This window comes from Arachis ipaensis, chromosome B10 (genome assembly GCF_059453495.1).
Source record: "Arachis ipaensis isolate K30076 ecotype BB chromosome B10, ASM5945349v1, whole genome shotgun sequence".
Taxonomy (NCBI): domain Eukaryota; kingdom Viridiplantae; phylum Streptophyta; class Magnoliopsida; order Fabales; family Fabaceae; genus Arachis; species Arachis ipaensis.
Window position 1 is genome coordinate 93499446 of NC_142435.1, and position 19473 is coordinate 93518918.

At 38.9% G+C, this 19473-nt stretch overlaps 1 non-coding gene across 1 annotated transcript; it reads right to left on the reverse strand.

Annotated features, from left to right (window-relative positions):
• Positions 1 to 4240: 4240 nt before the first annotated feature.
• Positions 4241 to 4344, reverse strand: LOC148580902 (small nucleolar RNA R71). Its single transcript, XR_015896524.1, has one exon. It is a non-coding gene; the product is annotated as a small nucleolar RNA R71 (small nucleolar RNA).
• Positions 4345 to 19473: the final 15129 nt, after the last annotated feature.

The window sequence follows — 19473 nt, forward strand, 5'->3', positions numbered from 1 at the left end:
TGGTACACTTACCGGTGCATTTGCGTGGAACCGTTTTTCACCCATCAAGTTTTTGGCGTCGTTTCCGGGGATTGATCTAGATTGACAATGATTAAGTAGGGTGATAGTCTAGATAAAGTACTTTTTCTTTGATTTTCTTTTATTTCCATTAAGTATATTAACTGTTTAAATTTTTGTTTAAGCTAACCATTAACTGCCATCTTCTAGTGGAGTGAATTATTTCTGGTTTCTGGTTCTGTGTTTGTTTTTCTTGCTATTGTATGATAGAGGCAAGCAGAGAGATCCCTACCTTTTGTGACCAAGACGAGAGGACTCTTAGAAGACTAAGAAGAGAAGCAAGAGGGAAGGGAGTTGTTGGAGACGAGGAATCAGAGGAAGAGAACCAAGAAATGGAGGAAAATTCAACAAATCCACCAGTGGGAGTGGCCAACAACAATGGTCAGCTCAGAGGAGAATTTTGGCTTCATATACGTTTGCTAATCCAAGGCATTATGGGAGTAGCATCCTTACCCCAAATGTCAATGCAAACAATTTTGAATTGAAGCCCCAACTCATCACTTTGGTACAGAATAACTGCTCCTATAGAGGAAGCCCACTAGAAGATCCGAATTAGCATTTATCTACTTTCCCAAGGATCTGTGATACAGTGAAGTCTAATGGTGTACATCCAGACATATACAAGTTGTTGCTGTTCCCATTTTCAATGAGGAACAAGGCTGCTCAGTGGCTTGAAGCTTTTCCACAACAAAGCATCACTAGCTGGGAGGATCTAGTGAGCAAGTTCCTAGCCAAGTTTTACCCACCTCAAAGGATTATCAAATTGAAGACAGAGGTGCAAACCTTCACACAGATGGATGCAGAATCCCTCTATGAGGCTTGGGAGAGATACAAAGCCCTCATTAGAAAATTTTCCCCTAAAATGTTCAATGAATGGGACATACTACAGAATTTCTATGAAGGGTTAACTCTGAAAGCTCAGGAAGCATTAGATCATTCAGCAGGAGGTTCATTGCCACTAATGAAGACAGCAGAAGAAGCCCAAAACCTCATAGATATGGTGGCAAACAATTAATACTTCTTTGCTCATCAAAGACAACGCCAACCAGCTCAGAGAAAGGGTGTACTGGAGTTGGAAAGTGTGGACACCATCCTAGCTCAAAACAAGGTGATGTGATGCCAGGGTATTTTGGCTAGTTTCACTGACCTTTTTCTTTACTATTTTTGGGTAGTTTCATGCATTTTCTTAGTAAATAAGCAAGTTTTGGGTGAGTATACACTTCCATCTTGTTCAAGCAAACATTGTGAACTTTACATGATTTTATGAGAATTATGCATGAATTGAATGATAAAATGGATGATGCATGATCTCATGACTTGAAACAAAGCTTTGATGCACCTTGTTTGTTTGATTACAGGACAAAGGAAGCAAGGAAGAGCTACGTTAGCAGCCACATTAGCTTCACTAACGTGAGCACTAACGTGGAATGGGAGCAAGCTTACAATGTTAATGGTGAAAGTTACCACCAATAACACCTTCGAAAGCCATCGTAACCCATGTTAGTTGCCACGTTAGTTACACTAACGTGGGAACTAATGTGGAAGAAAAGAGAAGCTCCAATGTTAATGGTAAAGGTAAACACCACTAACGTTCCAAAAGGCCACACATAGCCACGTTAAGAGTCACATTAACCCAATTAACGTGAACTATAACGTGGAAAAAGAAGAGATCGCCAACGTTAGTGACACTCACCTTTGTCACTAATGCTGGATTAGGCCAAGATTGACTACGTTAGTGGTCACGTTAAGACCACTAACGTGAAGGGTAACGTAGATCAAGGGATGATGTGCCAACGTTAGTGACACTAGCCTTTGTCACTAACGTTGGAGATGGCAAGCACACCCACGTTAGTGGTCACGTTAATTCCATTAACGTGAAGCACTAACGTGGAAGGAAAGGGCAATTTGAAGCGTTAGTGACAAAGGTATGTGTCACTAACGCTCTCGAGCCTTGGCATGCCCACGTTAAGGGCCACATTAGTTACACTAACGTGGATCATTAATATGGAAGAGAGGGACAAGGAGCAACGTTATTGGTAAAAGTAAGTGTCAATAACGCTTGCGAATGGGCTAAGAGGCTACGTTAGTGGTAACGTTAGTACCACTAATGTTGAAGTTAACGTGGATCAACTAGTTTGGAATGTTAGTGACAAAGTTATCGTCACTAACACTTTCGAACCCAAGTTTACACTTAATGTTAATGCCACTAACGTCCTAACTAACTTCCTATCATGCCTAACTCACATTCTTTCTGCAAGCAAAGCTAAGCCCACTAAAGACTGTAACTGCTTCAACTAAAGATCAAGGGCCCATATCCAAGACTGGAAGAGCTAACTAGAAGATCAGAAGAGTAGTATATATAGGGGTAGTTTTGAATTAAAAAGGGATCTGGAACTTGAGAACTACACCTTGTATATTTTACTTTCTCTGCAATTTCTAGTTTAATTTTCAGAATGCACTCTTCTCTATCATCTTCCATTTCCCGAGCTATGAACAACTAAACCCCTTTTCATTGGGTTAGGGAGCTCTGTTGTAATTTAATGGATCTATAATAGTTTTCATTATTCTTGTTCTTTCTTTTCTCTTGATTTTACTAGAAAGCTTTCAATCTTCATCCAATTGGGTAGTTGTCTTGGAAAAGAGGCTACTCATACTTGGATCTCCTCGGAACCTTGGAAGATGAATGAGGAGATCATGCTAGAAATACTTTCTCATGTTGGACTGAATTGGGGTTTGGATGGATATAGTGACATATAATCCTACTAACACTTTGATTTGGAAATACATGTGGTATAACAAAGGAATTGGGTAATTGTTCAAGCTTAGAGAGATTGGGTTGCCAAGGAATTGGGATCCAATTACTTAAGATTGCCAAGGAGATCAATGAATGCATTGATTGAGGAAGAGATGAGAATGAATTTGATATGGAGAATGCAACATCTCCTAAGCCCAATGAATCCCCCAATTCTGATCTTACCCATTCTCTTTACCTTCTGTCATTTACTTTTATGCTCATCTCCCCAATTCCCCATTTAAGATTCTGCAATTTACTTTCTGCAATTTACATTCCGCCATTTAATTCCAGCATTTCCATTTTCTGTTATTTACTTTCCCGCCATTTAATTTCTATAATTTCCCAACTAAATTTCTGTTTAGCTTAACTAGAACATTCCTCTAATTAAAGTTGCTTGACCGATCAATCCTTATGGGATTCAACCTCACTCTATTGTGAGTTTTTACATGACGACAATTCGGTATACTTGCCGAAGGGAAATTTGTTGAGACACAAGTTTTCGTGCATCAAGTTTATGGCGCCGTTGCCGGGGATTAATTTTGTATCGACAGTGATTAAGTTGGAGGATAACTAGATTGAGCAATTTTCTTTTGTTTTGTTCCATCTAAGTGATTTACTTTCAGTTTTAGCTATTTTCTTCTTTTTTTTCCCTTACCCTTTTCTTGTGTTTTCTTCATTGTTTACAATTTAGTTCAATAACCCACTAACTGTTTGATACATTGCACCACTCACACTAACAGCCATTCTAACAAGAGTAATTTCTTCATTCATTTCCTTTCTTGCTTTTTGCTTTGTTGGTGTATGACAGGTAGAAGAAGCGGGGTTTCAACTTCCTTTAATTCTGAACCTGAGAGGATCCTCCTTAGATTAAGGAGGGAAGCAAGAGGGAAGAGAGTTGTTGGTGTTGAGGAAGAGGAAGAGTATTTTAAAACAGACATGGAGGAGAATATGGAGGATCACCATGAAGAAGAAGCTCACAACCATGCCAGAGAAGGCCCAGCAAATCATGTTGGGTAAGAGAGAAGAGTTCTAGGCTCTTATATCAATCCAAATCCAGGAAATTGTGGAAGTAGCATTCAAAAGCCAACCATACATGCCAATAACTTTGAACTAAAACCCCAGCTCATCACCCTCGTTCAAAAGAACTGTACATTCGGAGGAAGTGCCCAAGAAGACCCCAATCAACATCTAACCACCTTCCTAAGGATATGTGATACTGTGAAGTCTAATGGTGTTCATCCTGACACCTATAGACTGCTTCTGTTCCCTTTTTCCCTCAAGGATAAAGCATCTAAATGGTTGAAATCTTTCCCGAAGGAGAGCTTAACAACGTGGAAAGATGTGGTGAACAAATTCTTGGAGAGATTCTACCCTCCTCAAAGAATCAACAGGTTGAGAGCTGAGGTACAAACCTTCAGACAACAAGATGGTGAAACTCTCTATGAGGCATGGGAGAGGTTTAAGGACTTAACAAGAAGGTGCCCGCCAGACATGTTTGATGCCAAGGCATCTTAGCCTAGTTTTACTAGTCTTTTTCCTTTGTTTTTAATAGGTTTTATACACTTTCTTGAGTTACAAGTAAGCCATTTGGGTGGAAATTCATGTGCATTTGGATTCAATCAACCATGAGTAAATTGATGCATTTTCATGAGGTTTTGTGCTATAATTGCTTATATGTCAAGGATGATAATAAGTCTCATGATTTTAGCATAGCTTTTATGCATTTGTTGATTGATGACAGGTGACCAAAAGGCTTGGAGGAAGGTTGAAGAAAGGGGATGGCAGAAGGCAGCAAAACCATCCTAGGGAAGCTCAAGTTTGTGCCAACATTTGCCTCAAACTTGAGGTCAAACGTTGGCTTAAGAAAGAACCCAGGAGATGCCAAAGTTTGCGCTAATGTTTGCCTCAAACTTGAGGTCAAATGTTGGCACAATTACCACCCTGGGGAAGAGCCAACATTTGCCTCAAACTTGAGGTCAAACGTTGGCACAATTACTACCCAGGGGAGGAGCCAACGTTCACGCCAACGTTTGCCTCAAACTTGAGGTCAAACGTTGGCACAATTAACACCCAGGGGAAGAGCCAACGTTCACACCAACATTTGCCTCAAACTTGAGGTCAAACATTGGCTTCACAATGTTCTTGAAGGGAGCACGTTTGAGCTCACGTTTGACCTCAAACATGAACTCAAACGTGAGTGACAGAAAAATACCGTTCTGCATAATTTTTAACACTCCAATGTTTGAGTTAAAGTTTGCCTCAAACTTTGACTCAAACTTGAAGGCTCCAAAGTCCAAGTTGCAAACAGATTTCTTCTCAAGTCCAAGAGCAACCAACTGAGGCTATCTTCAATCCAATTTCATCAAGGCCAAGGCCTAAATTCAAGGCTTCAAGACCATTAGAAGGAAGTGTATAAATAGAAATTAGTTTGATTTAGAATGGGGTGAACTTTTACTTTTGAATTTTTCACTTCTGTTAGAATTTGGAAGTGTAATTTGGAGAGCTTGTATTCGGATCCTGGAGAATTGGGAAGGGAATTGAGTTCTCCTCTCCTCTGGGTTTTCTAGTTTTCTTTTCTACAAAGCTTTACTTGAGTCTTGGGTGTGGAGAATTGAGGAAATTCTGTCTCAATCTCACCTTGAGATCTCTTTGGTTCTTTCTCTGCACCATTGGAGAATTTGAGATTTAAATTTGCTTCTTCTACTGTTTGATTTTAAAATCACTTGCAATTGATCTTTGAATTGGATCAAGGAAGGTAGTGAGATCTAGACTTAGTTTTCTAGTCTCTTGACCCCTGAGTTCTGAAATTTCATTTTAATCCATCTGTTGAATGCTTCTTCAAGCTAATTTACTTCTCTGTTTAAGATCTACTTCAATTCAATTCATCTTTTACTTTCCTTCTTGTTGCAATTTACTTTTCCCTGTTTAATTTCTGCAATCCCAATTCCCAATTCCTTTTATAATTCAAGAAATTTACATTTCTTGCACTTTAAGTTTCAGTCATTTATATTTCTTGCAATCTAAGTTTCTGCAATTTATATTACTTGCACTTTGAGATTCAGCTTCTTTACTTTCTTTGCCTTTTAATTTACAGTCAATTACCCCTCTCCCTTTACAATTCATGCAATTTAGCTTCTGTCAAATATAAATCACTCAAATCAACTCTTGTTTGCTTGACTAAATCAACCACTAAACTAAAATTGCTCAATCCTTCAATCCTTGTGGGATCGACCTCACTCACGTGAGTTATTATTACTTGATGCGACCCGGTACACTTGCCGGTGAGTTTTGTGTCGGATCGTTTTCCACACCTCAATCTTCAATGAATGGGTGCAACTACACATTTTCTATGAAGGTCTTTCTTATGAATCAAAGAAGGCAGTAGACCACTCATCCGGGGGATCTCTGAATAAGAAGAAGACCATTGAAGAAGCCATAGATGTCATTGAGAATGTAGCTGAGAATGACTACTTCTATGCTTCTGAAAGGGGCAACACTTGAGGAGTGATGGAGCTGAACAACATGGACGCTCTGCTGGCTCAAAACAAGATGATCACCAAGCAGCTGGCTGACCCTACCAAGAAGATGGAAAGAAACCAAGTTACAGTAGCCACCACCTCATCAGCAGCTCAAGAAGGAGTAAATACAGAGGAAGAGGGTGACCGGGAGCAAGCCAACTATATTGGGAACTCACCTAGGCAAACCCATGATCCTGGTTGGAAAAACCACCCAAACTTTGGGTGGGGAAATCAACAAGATCAAGGCCAAGATCAGAGACGTCACAACCCCAACAATAATGCAATTCACCAACATTCCACACATAGATCATATCAACACCCACCCAACAATACCTCTCAACATCCATATCAAAACCAAAATGGCCCTTGTCACCCCTCCAACCTCAACTCACCATCACCATCCAAAGATAGACTCTCCAGAATTGAGACTCTACTTGAAGGTATATGAAAGGAAATCTAAGACAATAGAGTGTTCAAGGATGAGGTGCGAGCTAATATCAAAAACCAGGGAGACACCATCAAGAGGCTAGAATCTCAAGTGGGATACCTCTCTCAGCAGATTCCCAAACCTACTGATAGCTTCCCAAGTGACACGGAGAAAAATCCGAGAGGTGAAGCAAAGAAAATAATATGGGAAGAATGCAAGATGGTCACTATAAGTGATAAGGGGAGTAAGGAAGAACTGAACAAACCCTTAGAACACTCTCGAGATATTCCAGTAGAGAAGCAAGAAGAAGGTGACCAAGAAACCAACTCTACACAGAATAAGGGGTTAAGGGAAAAGGAGATTCTGAACCCAAATGCACCTTTTCCCCAAAGACTCAAGGGTGGTGTAGAAAGGAAAGTGTACTCAAAGTTCCTCGACATGTTTGAATCTCTCTATGTAAACATACCATTCATCAAGGCTCTCCAACAAATGCCCTCATACATTAAGTGTATGAAAGAGCTGCTGACCAAGAAAAATTCACTAAAGGGAGGACAAACAATATTGATGAATAAAGAGTGCAGTGCTCTCATTCAAACAGAGTTTCCTACAAAAAGGAAGGATCCAGGGAGTTTTCACATCCCTTGTGCTTTAGGAGAAACAGTGATTGATAAGGGACTCTATGACCTGGGAGCAAGCATCAACTTAATGCTTTTATCCCTCATGAAGAAGCTTCAGATCAATGAGCTAACGCCCTTGGATGTAATCATCAAGTTGGCTGACAAAACTCAAAAACAAGCAATAGGAGTGGTTGAAAACGTGTTGGTGAAGGTTGGGAACTACTTCCTTCCCACAGACTTTGTTATCTTGGAGATGGAAGAGAGTCACCTCCATCCAATCATATTAGGGAGACCATTCCTAGCCACAGCCAGAGCACTTATAGATGTGGAACGAGGAGAGCTAATACTGAGGATACATGATGAACAACTTACATTCAATGTCTTCAAACCTCACAAGAAGCAGATCACCTATCCATAATCCATCGTGATAAAGGTGGAACACATGATGCAAGTGTAAATGAGTTCTTTCCAGATGAGAAGTTAATGACGGTTCACAAAGCACCCTGGTTTGCAGACATTGCCAATTTCAAGGCAACTGGGGATTTGCCTCCAGAGATCAACAAACATCAAAGAAGAAAACTCATTAATGATGCTAAATATTTCATCTGGGATGAGCCATATCTCTTCAAGAAGTGTTCAGATAGAATCCTTAGAAGATGCATTTCAGAAGAAGAGGGACGAGAGGTCTTATGGAACTGCCATGGCTCATGCTATGGAGGCCACTTTGGAGGGGAGAGAACTGCAGCCAAGGTGCTACAAAGTGGATTCTTTTGGCCCACCCTTTTCAAGGATGCCAAAGAACTAGTGAAGAACTGCAATGAATGCCAAAGGGCTGGAAACTTACCCAAAAGAAATGAGATGCCACAGAATTTCATCTTAGAGCTGGAACTGTTTGATGTGTGGGGAATCGATTTCATGGGTCCATTCTGAACCTCATATTCAAACAAATATAGCTTGATGGCAGTGGATTACGTATCCAAGTGGGTAGAGGCTATTGCAACCCCAACAAATGATAACAAAGTGGTCATGAACTTTCTCAGAAAGAATGTCTTTAGCCGGTTCAGAGTCCCATGAGCTCTCATCAGTGATGGAGGGAGCCATTTTTGCAACAGACCATTAGAAGCTCTTCTCCTAAGATATGGGGTAAAACACAAGGTTGCCACACCTTACCACCCCCAAATAAGTGGGCAAACCGAGATATCCAACAGAGAGCTAAAAAGGATCCTGGAAAAGACTGTGGGAGCATCAAGAAAGGACTGGTCGAAGAAGCTAGATGATGCTCTTTGGGCATACAGGACGGCATTCAAAACACCAATTGGGATGTCCCCATATCAACTGGTGTATGGAAAGGCCTGTCATTTACCATTGGAGCTAGAACACAAAGACCTCTGGGCTCTTAAGCTACTAAATTTTGATAGCAATGCTGCTGGTGAAAAAGAGTCTTGCAGCTGTAGGAACTGGAGGAGTTTAGGTCTCAAGCCTATGAAAATGCCAAGATCTATAAGGAAAAGGCGAAGAGAAGGCATGACTTCAATCTGACACCCAGGAGCTTCGAAAAAGGACAGCAAGTGCTCCTCTTCAACTCCAAATTGAGACTTTTCCCTGGAAAACTCAAATCAAGGTGGTTAGGACCCTTTCTTGTCACAAAGGTCTCACCTTATGGACATATAGAAATCATGGAAGAAAGATCAAAGAGGACTTCCACTGTGAACGGACAAAGGCTCAAATACTACATGGGCAACATGGGGGAGAGCCCCAAAATGAAGTATCATCTCAACTAATAGAGAAATCGTCGAGCTAGCGACGCTAAAAGAGCGCTTCGTTGGGAGGCAACCCAACCTAAGGTAGTTTTCTTTTCATGATTATCTCAATAAAGGTTACAAGTAGTTTTCCCTGTATTGTGAGGAGTTAAGTTTGGTGTTGCACACCAAAACAATCCAAGGGTGAATGTGTAATTCTAAGTTTGGTGTTCCACCAAAGATTTCATTTAGAATCACACTACACCCTTCAATGACAAGCTACTAGCTCCAACCAATCAGGGAAACTACTTAACAATAGCTTAGTTTCTAGTTCATAGCCATTTTCTTAATAAAAGCACATGAGGTTCTCTGCATGTATTCGATCTGTTGCATTAGGCAAGGAACTAAGTTTGGTGTTCACACACCAAATTAAGTTCAGAAATTCACAAGCATACATGCATGCTAACTATTTCTCAAGTGCTTGGGGAACAAGCAACTTCCAATAACTTTGCAGGAATTCAATCAATCTCTTGGAAAAACGATGCACCATCATCCAAGGAGACAAAGAAGGATACAAAAGCTATAGATGATGACAACAAAGGGAGAGCTAGAAGTCACCACCAAGAGTTTGTGTTGTTACTTAATTCCATCTGCTTTGGAATGTTTAAATTGGAAGTTTGAATGTGCCCCTTTTGATAGTTATTCTTTAGTTTAAGTCACTAGAATTTAGTGTTTTTTTTCTTTGATTTTGTCATATGTGTGCTGGTCTAAGTTCCCTGTTTTCGTTTTCATCCTGCTTAAATGTATGCTTGTCCCTTAAGCTAAATAAAAAAAAATGTTATGAAAAACCAGAGTGGGGTTCATCTTGTGAAGTAAGTTCTCAATGTTTGTGGAGTGGTAATTGGTTAGCTAAGTTGGTCCACCAACAAGGTATATAGGCAACTAGATGTTTTGAATCCTATGCTTGAAGCACATTCTATGAGACTAGCTAAGCAACAAGATCCTAATGAGAAAATGGAAAAGAACAGTGAGAGTTTGAAAAAGAAAGAAAAAGAATAAGAAATAAGGCTAGGCACCAAGGGTTTAAATCTTAAGGGATGTGTCTTTGGTGTTCCTGTGCAAAGGATCTGCTTGGATGAATAAGTTCTCAGGAATGCCTCATCACTTGGTAACTTGGGTTAACTAACCCGGGATTATAACCTGAAAATCCACTATCAAGAGCAACCTTGCTACAGAACACTTAGTAACCCAAAGAGGTGCTGGACACCAAGGCCTCAAGAAAAGAAAATATCAAACCATATGCCTGTGGTGTGCATGTATGGGGGAAAGAGACTTGAAGGAGTAAGTCCTTAGGGGTGTTTCAACACCTAGCACCTTGAACCAACTGGTTCGGGAGTGTTGGCTGAAAGCTTATCTTAAAGAGTCGCCCCCTCACAAAACACCTAGCCTAAGAATGCAATAAACCCTGAAAAGAAGGGGGAGATCAATGAATAAGGATCTCATAGGATGCATTTGAGCGAGTATTCAAGAGCATGATAAGGACCTGAAAACCAGTGAAGGAATGAACCTAAGTTGCTATGCATGAAACCCCATAGACCAAGAACTTGACTTCTATAATAAGAACTTGTTTCTCTTGTTCTTTCATTCATCATTCTTATGTTTCAGTATTTGCTTAGGGACAAGCAAGCTTTAAGTTTGGTGTTGTGATTCCAGGGCATTTTGGCCAGTTTCACTGACCTTTTTCTTTACTATTTTTGGGTAGTTTCATGCATTTTCTTAGTAAATAAGCAAGTTTTGGGTGAATATACACTTACATCTTGATTCAAGCAAACATTGTGAAATTTACATGATTTCATGAGAATTATGCATGAATTGAATGATAAAAAGGATGATGCATGATCTCATGACTTGAAACAAAGCTTTGATGCACCTTGTTTGTTTGATTACAGGACAAAGGAAGCAAGGAAGAGCCACGTTAGCTTCACTAACGTGACCACTAACGTGGAATGAGAGCAAGCTTGCAACGTTAATGGTGAAAGTTACCACCAATAATGCCTTCGAAAGCCATCATAACCCACGTTAGTTGCCATGTTAGTTACACTAATGTGGGAACTAACGTGGAAGAAAAGAGAAGCTCCAACGTTAGTGGTAAAGGTAAAACCACTAACGTTCCAAAAGGCCACACATAGCCACGTTAAGAGTCACGTTAACCCAATTAACGTGAACTCTAACGTGGAGAAAGAAGAGATCGCCAACGTTAGTGACACTCACCTTTGTCACTAACGCTAGATCAGGCCAAGATTGCCTACGTTACCACTAACGTGAAGGGTAATGTGGAGCAAGGGATGATGTGCCAACGTTAGTGACACTAACCTTTATCACTAACGTTGGAGATGGCAAGCACACCCACGTTAATGGTCACGTTAATGCCATTAACGTGAAGCACTAACGTGGAAGAAAGGGGCATTTTGAAGCATAAGTGACAAAGGTAAGTGTCACTAACGCTCTCGAGCCTTGGCATGCCCACGTTAAGGGCCACGTTAGTTACACTAACATGGATCATTAACGTGGAAGAGAGGGACAAGGAGCAATGTTATTGGTAAAAGTAAGTGTCAATAACGCTTGCGAAGGGCTAAGAGGCTACGTTAGTGGTAATGTTAGTACCACTAACGTTGAAGTTAACGTGGATCAACTAGTTTGGAACGTTAGTGACAAAGTTATCGTCACTAATGCTTTTGAACCCATGTTTACACTTAATGTTAACGCCACTAACGTCCTAACTAACTTCCCATCATGCCTAACTCACATTCTTTCTGCAAGCAAAGCTGAGCCCACTAAAGCCTGTAACTGCTTCAACTAAAGATCAAGGGCCCATATCCAAGACTGGAAGAGCTAACTAGAAGATCAGAAGAGTATTATATATAGGGATAGTTTTGAATTAAAAAGGGATCTAGAACTTGAGAACTACACCTTGTATATTTTACTTTCTCTACAATTTCTAGATTAATTTTTAGAATGCACTCTTCTCTATCATCTTCCATTTCCAGAGCTATGAACAACTAAACCCCTTTTCATTGGGTTAGGGAGCTCTGTTGTAATTTGATGGATCATTAATAGTTTTCATTATTCTTCTTCTTTCTTTTCTCTTGATTTTACTAGAAACTTTTAACCTTCATCCAATTGGGTAGTTGTCTTGGAAAAGAGGCTATTCATACTTGGATCTTCTCGGAACCTTGGAAGAAGAATGAGGAGATCATGCTAGAAATGCTTTCTCATGTTGGACTGAATTGGGGTTTGGATGGATATAGTGACATATAATCCTACCAACACTTTGATTTGGAAATACATGTGGTATAATCAGTGACCATACTTCATCTCTTCCCATGAGCAATTAAATCAAGAAATTTGGTAATTGTTCAAGCTTAGAGAGATTGGGTTGCCAAAGAATTGGGATCCAATCACTTAAGATTTCCAAGGAGATCAATGAATGCATTGATTGAGGAAGAGATGAAAATGAATTTGATCCGGAGAATGCAACATCTCCTAAGCCCAATGAATCCCCCATTTCTGATCTTACCCATTCTCTTTACCTTCTGTCATTTACTTTTATGCTCATCTCCCCAATTCCCCATTTAAGATTCTACAATTTACTTTCTTCAATTTACATTCTGCCATTTAGTTCCAGCATTTCCATTTTCTATTATTTACTTTCCTGCCATTTAATTTCTGCAATTTCCCAACTAAATTTCTGCTTAGCTCAACTAGAACATTCCTCTAATTAAAGTTGCTTGACCAATCAATCCCTGTGGGATTTGACCTCACTCTATTGTGAGTTTTTACTTGACGACAATTCGGTATACTTGCCGAAGGGAAATTTGTTGAGAGACAAGTTTCCGTTGATCATGATGCACCAGCAAATCATGCAACAATTTGAGCAGATGGCTAAGAGGATTGACAGCTTACAAGTTGCATCAGTGAATGTCACAAGCCAACCACCAGCTGGGTGGGGGCAAAATGAGGAAAATTGTGAAGAACAGCAGCAGGAACAAGTGAACTACATGCACAAACAAGGATCCAGCCAGAATGAATTCCATGGAGATACATACAACCCCTCTTGGAGAAACCACCCAAACCTAAGATGGGGAGATAACCACAATCAAAACCAGCAGCCTTGGCAGAAAAATTCAAACCAAAACAACTCAAGAAATACAAACCACAACCAGCAAAACACTAACCACAATCCATACAGAAAACCCCAAAACAACTACCCCAATTTCAGCTATTATCCACCCAATAACCCAGCCACAAACCAAAACAAACTGTCATCCACCCTCAACATTCCACAACCAGCCACAAATACCACAAGAAGCTCAAAGGATCTCCAACTTGTAGATACTGATGGAAAAGATGATGAAACATCTGAAGATGACCAGCAAGAATCATGAAGCTTCAATGAGAAATTTAGAAAGGCAGATTGGGAAGCTATCCAAGCAAGCAGTGATTGAAAGACCAACAAGCTCACTCCTAAGTGATACCATTCCGAATCCTAAAGAAGAATGCAAAGCTATCCAATTAAGGAGTGGAAGAACCTTGGTGAATGACAAAGAAATCAACAAGAAGCCTATGGAGAATTACAAGAGGCCAGCTGAGAAAGATGAAGTCAGCAGCAAGGAAGAGGTGACAGCAAACAAAAATGACCTAGAGAAGCTTAAAGAGAAAGATGAGCAGCCACAATCTTCTTGTGTGTATTATTCTCTCTCTATGATTGTAATCTTTGATTTGCTTGATTCTTTATGTCCATTATTCCATGTATACATGCATTTATATGATTGAGGCCATCATTTCATATAGCTCAGTTACCCAAATAGCCTACCTTTCATCAACCATTGTTAGCCAATTTTGAGCCTAATTAATCCCTTTTGTTCTTAATATTAGCACATCACTACCCCTAAGTGAAAAATAATAAATATCCCTTAATTTGGATCTTTGATTAGCTTAGGCTAGTGAGGGTGTGTATCATTTGGGTATGGAAAACTTAGGACATTGGTTGAGGTAAAAGTGTAATTTTATTTTTGTTAAAAATATTGGGAATTAGGTACATATTCATGCACCATATGTAAAACAATATGCATTGATATGTTTGTATATACTTTAAAAAAATGATAAAGAAAAAAAAAAGAAAAAGAACATATATAATATATATATATATAAAAGAAAAAAATATAGAAAAAGAAAAAAGAGAAAAAGAAATAAAAAGGGGACAAAAATACCCCAAAGTAAAGTTCAATAAAAATCAATGCATATGGAATGTGAACTAAAGAAAATGCATGAGTATGTGAAAAAGTGGGAGTCATGGGTAGCTAGGTTGTGTATTAGAATTGTATAGGTTGTTATATGTGTTAGGTGAGAGCTTAGGCTAATCAAAGATTCAAATTCCAAGCTCACTTGACTATATGCATCCCTACCTTTACCCTAGCCCCATTACAACCTATGAACAAGTCCTCATGATGAATGTATGCAGGCATTGAATAATTGTTGATTGTTAGATGAAAAACAAATCATGGAAAGCATGATTAGAAGAGAATTGAGTGAATCAACTCTATACACTTGAGCGACTAGAGCAGATACACTTTCGGTGAGGGTTCGATGCTCAATTCCTTGTTCCCGGCTTTCATGAGCTTTCTTCTTGCAAGTCTATTTGAACTTCATTTTGATATTCAAATTGGTAGGATTCATGAATCATCATACTACTTAGCCCTACATGTGCTCATGTGTTCTTGGAGATTGATTTACTTTTGACCAAGTAGGTAGAATCATATTGCATTTAGTTGCATGCATGTAGATAGGTTTATATAGTTTCTTTGCATTGAATAAATGTTCATACCCTTTTTCTTGTCCTTCTTTATTCTTAGCATGAGGACATTCTTGGTTTAAGTGTGGGGAGATTTGATAAACCCCAATTTTGTGGTTTATCTTGTGCTTAATTTGGGGGATTTTATCACATTTTCTCACATTTATTCAATGAAATAGCATGGTTTTGCAATTCTTCCCTGATTTGTGCTTAAATGTGAAAACATACTTTTTAGGCCTTAAAATAGCTAAATTTAACTCACTTTAATTCCATTCAATGCATTGATATCTTTGTTAAGTGATTTCAGGTTCATAAGGCAAGTATTGGATGGAAGAAGTGAGGAGAAAAGTATGCAAAGTGGGAGAACTCATGAAGAAATGAAGGAACCGTAAAGCTGTCAAGCCTGACCTCTTCATACTCAATCGACCATAACATGAGATACATAGGTTCAAATGAGACGGTTCCAGTTGTGTTGGAAAGCTAACATCTGGGGCTTTGAAATAATATAAAATATGCCATATGTTGCTTTGCGTATAGCGGCGCGCACGCGCCATATACGCGTGCGCGCCGATGCTGTTCGTGGCCCACTAAAGTGAAGTCGCCCCCAGCGATTTCTGAAGCACTTTGGGCCCAACCCAACTCATTTCTGATGCTATTGAACCCAAGGATTTAGGGGGGAATGAACCAAGTAGTCATAGTTTAGTTTTCATCATGTTTTAGGGTTAGAATTCTAGAGAGAGAGGCTCTCTCCTCTCTCTAGATTTTAGGGTAGTCTTAGTTAATTCTTCTTGGATCCAAGTTATAATTCTTGTTTTGATTTAGTTCTTCCTTTTAATTTCCCGTTATTACATCTCTATTCTTCTAGTTTTACTTGTCATTTCCTTTATTTTGCCATTTTTATGTTTATGAACAATTGTTGGATCTTAATTTTCTTTAATGCAATTTTATGTTTCTATGTTCTTTTATGTTGATCTTGCTTACTATTATTGATTTCTTGCTATTGATAGTTATAGGTTTCCTTTAATTCTTGCATTTTATTATGTTTACTTTTCTTGCATTCTAGGTGTTTGATAAAATGTTTCCTCTAGTTTTTGAGTAGTTCTCTTTACTCTTGGCCTAGGCTAAGGGAATTGAGTGACCTTGAGTCATTAGGTCTCATTGAATTGGTGATTTGAGAACCCTTGGTAATCAATTTGATACTCATTAACACCAACCCACTACTAATCTAATTAGTAGGTAGGTTGGGACTTATGGGTTGATGTGATCAAGGATATTTGACATACTTCAAGCCTAGGAGTAGATATTACGTACTTAAGGCTTTGGAAGTAGACTTAATAGGTTGGCCTCTCATGATTGTCAATATATGGTTTGTAGACAATGATGGTGATCTCAATTTACCTATGTCTAGCCAAGAGTACTTTTCATTTCTTTTATTAGTTAATTATTCATTTACTTTTCTTGCCATTTATTTTCTTGCAAAAATATAAAACCAACCCCCTTACCACCTCTATAGCCAATAATTGAGCATTTCATTGCAATTCCTTGTGAGATGACCCGGAGTCTAAATACTTCGGTTAATTCTTATTTGGGGTTTGTTATTTGTGACAACTCAAATTTTTGATTGGGAGGATTGTTTGTTGGTGTAGAACTATACTTGAAATGAGAATTCATTCAATCGAGGAAATTCTATACCGACACGACAATTCTCATTAAATCACAACACTTGCCACCAAGCTTTCATTAATAAATAAGCTTTCTAAAGCAAAAGAAAGAAAGAAAAAGCTAGCAAGGGATCAATCAAAAAGCAAGGCAGTATAGCAGCAACTCTAGTAAACCATCAAAAAGACATTTCATATCAGATTGCTATGAATAAGTGAGCTACATTTGTCTGCATAAAACCCCATGAACCAAGTTCAATTATCTGCTAAATAAGGATATGCATGCTTCTCTATTTCATTTCATTTCTTCTTATGTTTAGTGCTTGCTTGGGGACAAGCAAGATTTAAGTTTGGTGTTGTGATGACAAGTCATCTTATGCTAGCTTTTCAAGAATTTTTCACTTGTTTCATTAGGTTTTATGCACTTTCTTGCATTATAAATAAGTGATTTGGAGTGGATTTGCATAGTTATGTTAATTCAATCAACCATCAATTATTTGCCATAAAATCATGAGGTTTAAGCGAAAATTAGTTGGTTTTTGAATGATTTAGACATCTTGTGAATTTAGTAATGCTTTGATTGGTTGTTTTGATTACTTGTAAGTGAAGAAATGATGAAAAAAGGAAAAAGGAATCTTAGAGCACGCTTTGGACCTTAGGTCACGCTTTGAAAAGCGTGACTCAAGACATTAAAGTGTGGCACTCACCAAAGGGGCATGGGCCAGCGCTCAAAAACCCAACGGAGCACCCAAATAAGGCACCAAGAAAGCAAGGGAAGCAGCGCTCTCTAATTGAGCGCTAGTATGGAGAGGCCAAGCAAAGGCCAAGGGCGCTACGTTGGTTCATCTAACTGAGCGTTACAAGGAAGCATTTTAACAAGGCACCAGCGTTCAAAACCAAGAGCGCTACGTTGAATCAATCAACGTTTTTGGGCTCCCACCAAATTAAAAGCAAGGCACAACACTCGCCAACGAATGAGCCAAGGTTCGAACCATGCACACAAGTGAAGCAAAGTAGCGCTACGTTGCTCAACCTCACTGAGCGCTACTTTGGCCTAAAGAAATGGCTAGCAATTGAAGCCAGCAAGGCTCGAAGGGGGAGACCAACACAAGCAGAAGGGCACTACGTTACTTCATTTCACTGAGCGCTATGAAGCTTAGCACGAGGCTTGTTCGAAGGAAGCACAAGGAGCTAAGTGAGCGCTAAGTTATTTGACTTAACTGAGCGCTCCACTGGAAGGTGGGCCTTGGTCCAATTTTCAATTAAAAAGCCCTCTTGGATTCACTTCTTCACCAATTTAAAAAGCCCACTCCAAATTCTAAAAATCAAAAATAGAAAGTGTATAAATAGGAGTTAATTTGATTTGTAAAGGATCTTTGGCTCATTTTTTAGTTTTACCTTTAGCTCCATTTTAGTTTTCACTTTGATTTGAATTGTTCTAAATTCGGGAATTGAGATATGAGTTTTTCTTTCTGCATTTTATTTTCTTCTACAATCTATAATTTCTGTTCTTGGAACCTGAATTGAGATTGAAGAGCTTTATTGATTCTAAGCTTGAGAATCACCTTTTACCTCTCTTCTCAATTGTTTTGAGAATTGGATCTGATTTTAATTTCAAGTTTTCATTTTACTTTCTTCTGCAACCTCTACTTTCTATTTTAAATTTTGGATTGAGATTGAAAGAATTCTGTTTCAATTCTTGATCTGAAATTCATCTTTGCTCTTCTGCTGCATAATTCTGAGAATTGAGGAATTGGATTTGAGCTTCATTTGCTGTTTCATTTACATTTCTTCTGCAATTTCTTTTCTGTTGAATCAAGGAGGTAATTGAGATCTAGATCTACTTTCTAATCTCATTGCTTCTCTTTGATCCTCAATTTCTCTTTTAGATTTCATAATTGAGCTAAGTTTTCTTTCTGTTTTGCTTCTTGAAGCAATTTTCCATTTCTGTTTAGATCTTCTGCAACTCATTTCATCTTCTACTTCTCTGAATGATTACGTTTTGCATTTTCTTGTTAAATTCTAAATCCCATCTCCCAAATCCCTTTTATTCTTCAAGCAATTTACATTTCTCAGCAATTTAGATTCAGTTATTTAGTTTTCTTGCATTTTAAGCTTCAGCCATTTATATTTCTTGCAATCTAAGTTTCAGCTCTTTTACTTTCTTGCACTTTAAGTTTCATGCAATTTACTCTTCTGCACTTTACTTTTCTATCAATTTCCCCTCTCCCTTTTATTTTCATGAAATTTAGCTTCTGCTATTCAAGTTTCACTCAAATCATCAACTGTTTGCTTAACTAAATGCATCACCTAACTAAAATTGCTCAATCCATCAATCCCTGTGGGATCGACCTCACTCTTGTGAGTTATTACTACTTGATGCGGCCCGGTACACTTGTCGGTGAGTTTGTGTGGAACCGTTTTTCAGTTGTTCTTCCCTCATAGCCCTTTGATCTTCTCTAATGGATCATTTGTCTTCCCTTATTTCATTGAGGTTGGTAAAATATTCTTGATCCTCCACCCTCAATTGCTACATATTCGTGCTTAGTTCTCCAAGAGAAGTGTGCCATTGATCCCAATAGCTTTGAGGAGGAAAATACATCCCTTGAGGCATCTCAGGGATCTCATGCTGAGGCGGCTGCACAGGTTCTTGTGCTTGCTGTCTAGTTTGCTCCATCCTCTTCTTAGTGATGGGCTTGTCCTCCCCAATGGAGATATCTTTTTCTATGAAAATTCCAGCTGAAATGCATAGATGACAAATGAGGTGTGGGAATGCCAACCTTGCATTGGTGGAAGGCTTCTCAGCTATCTT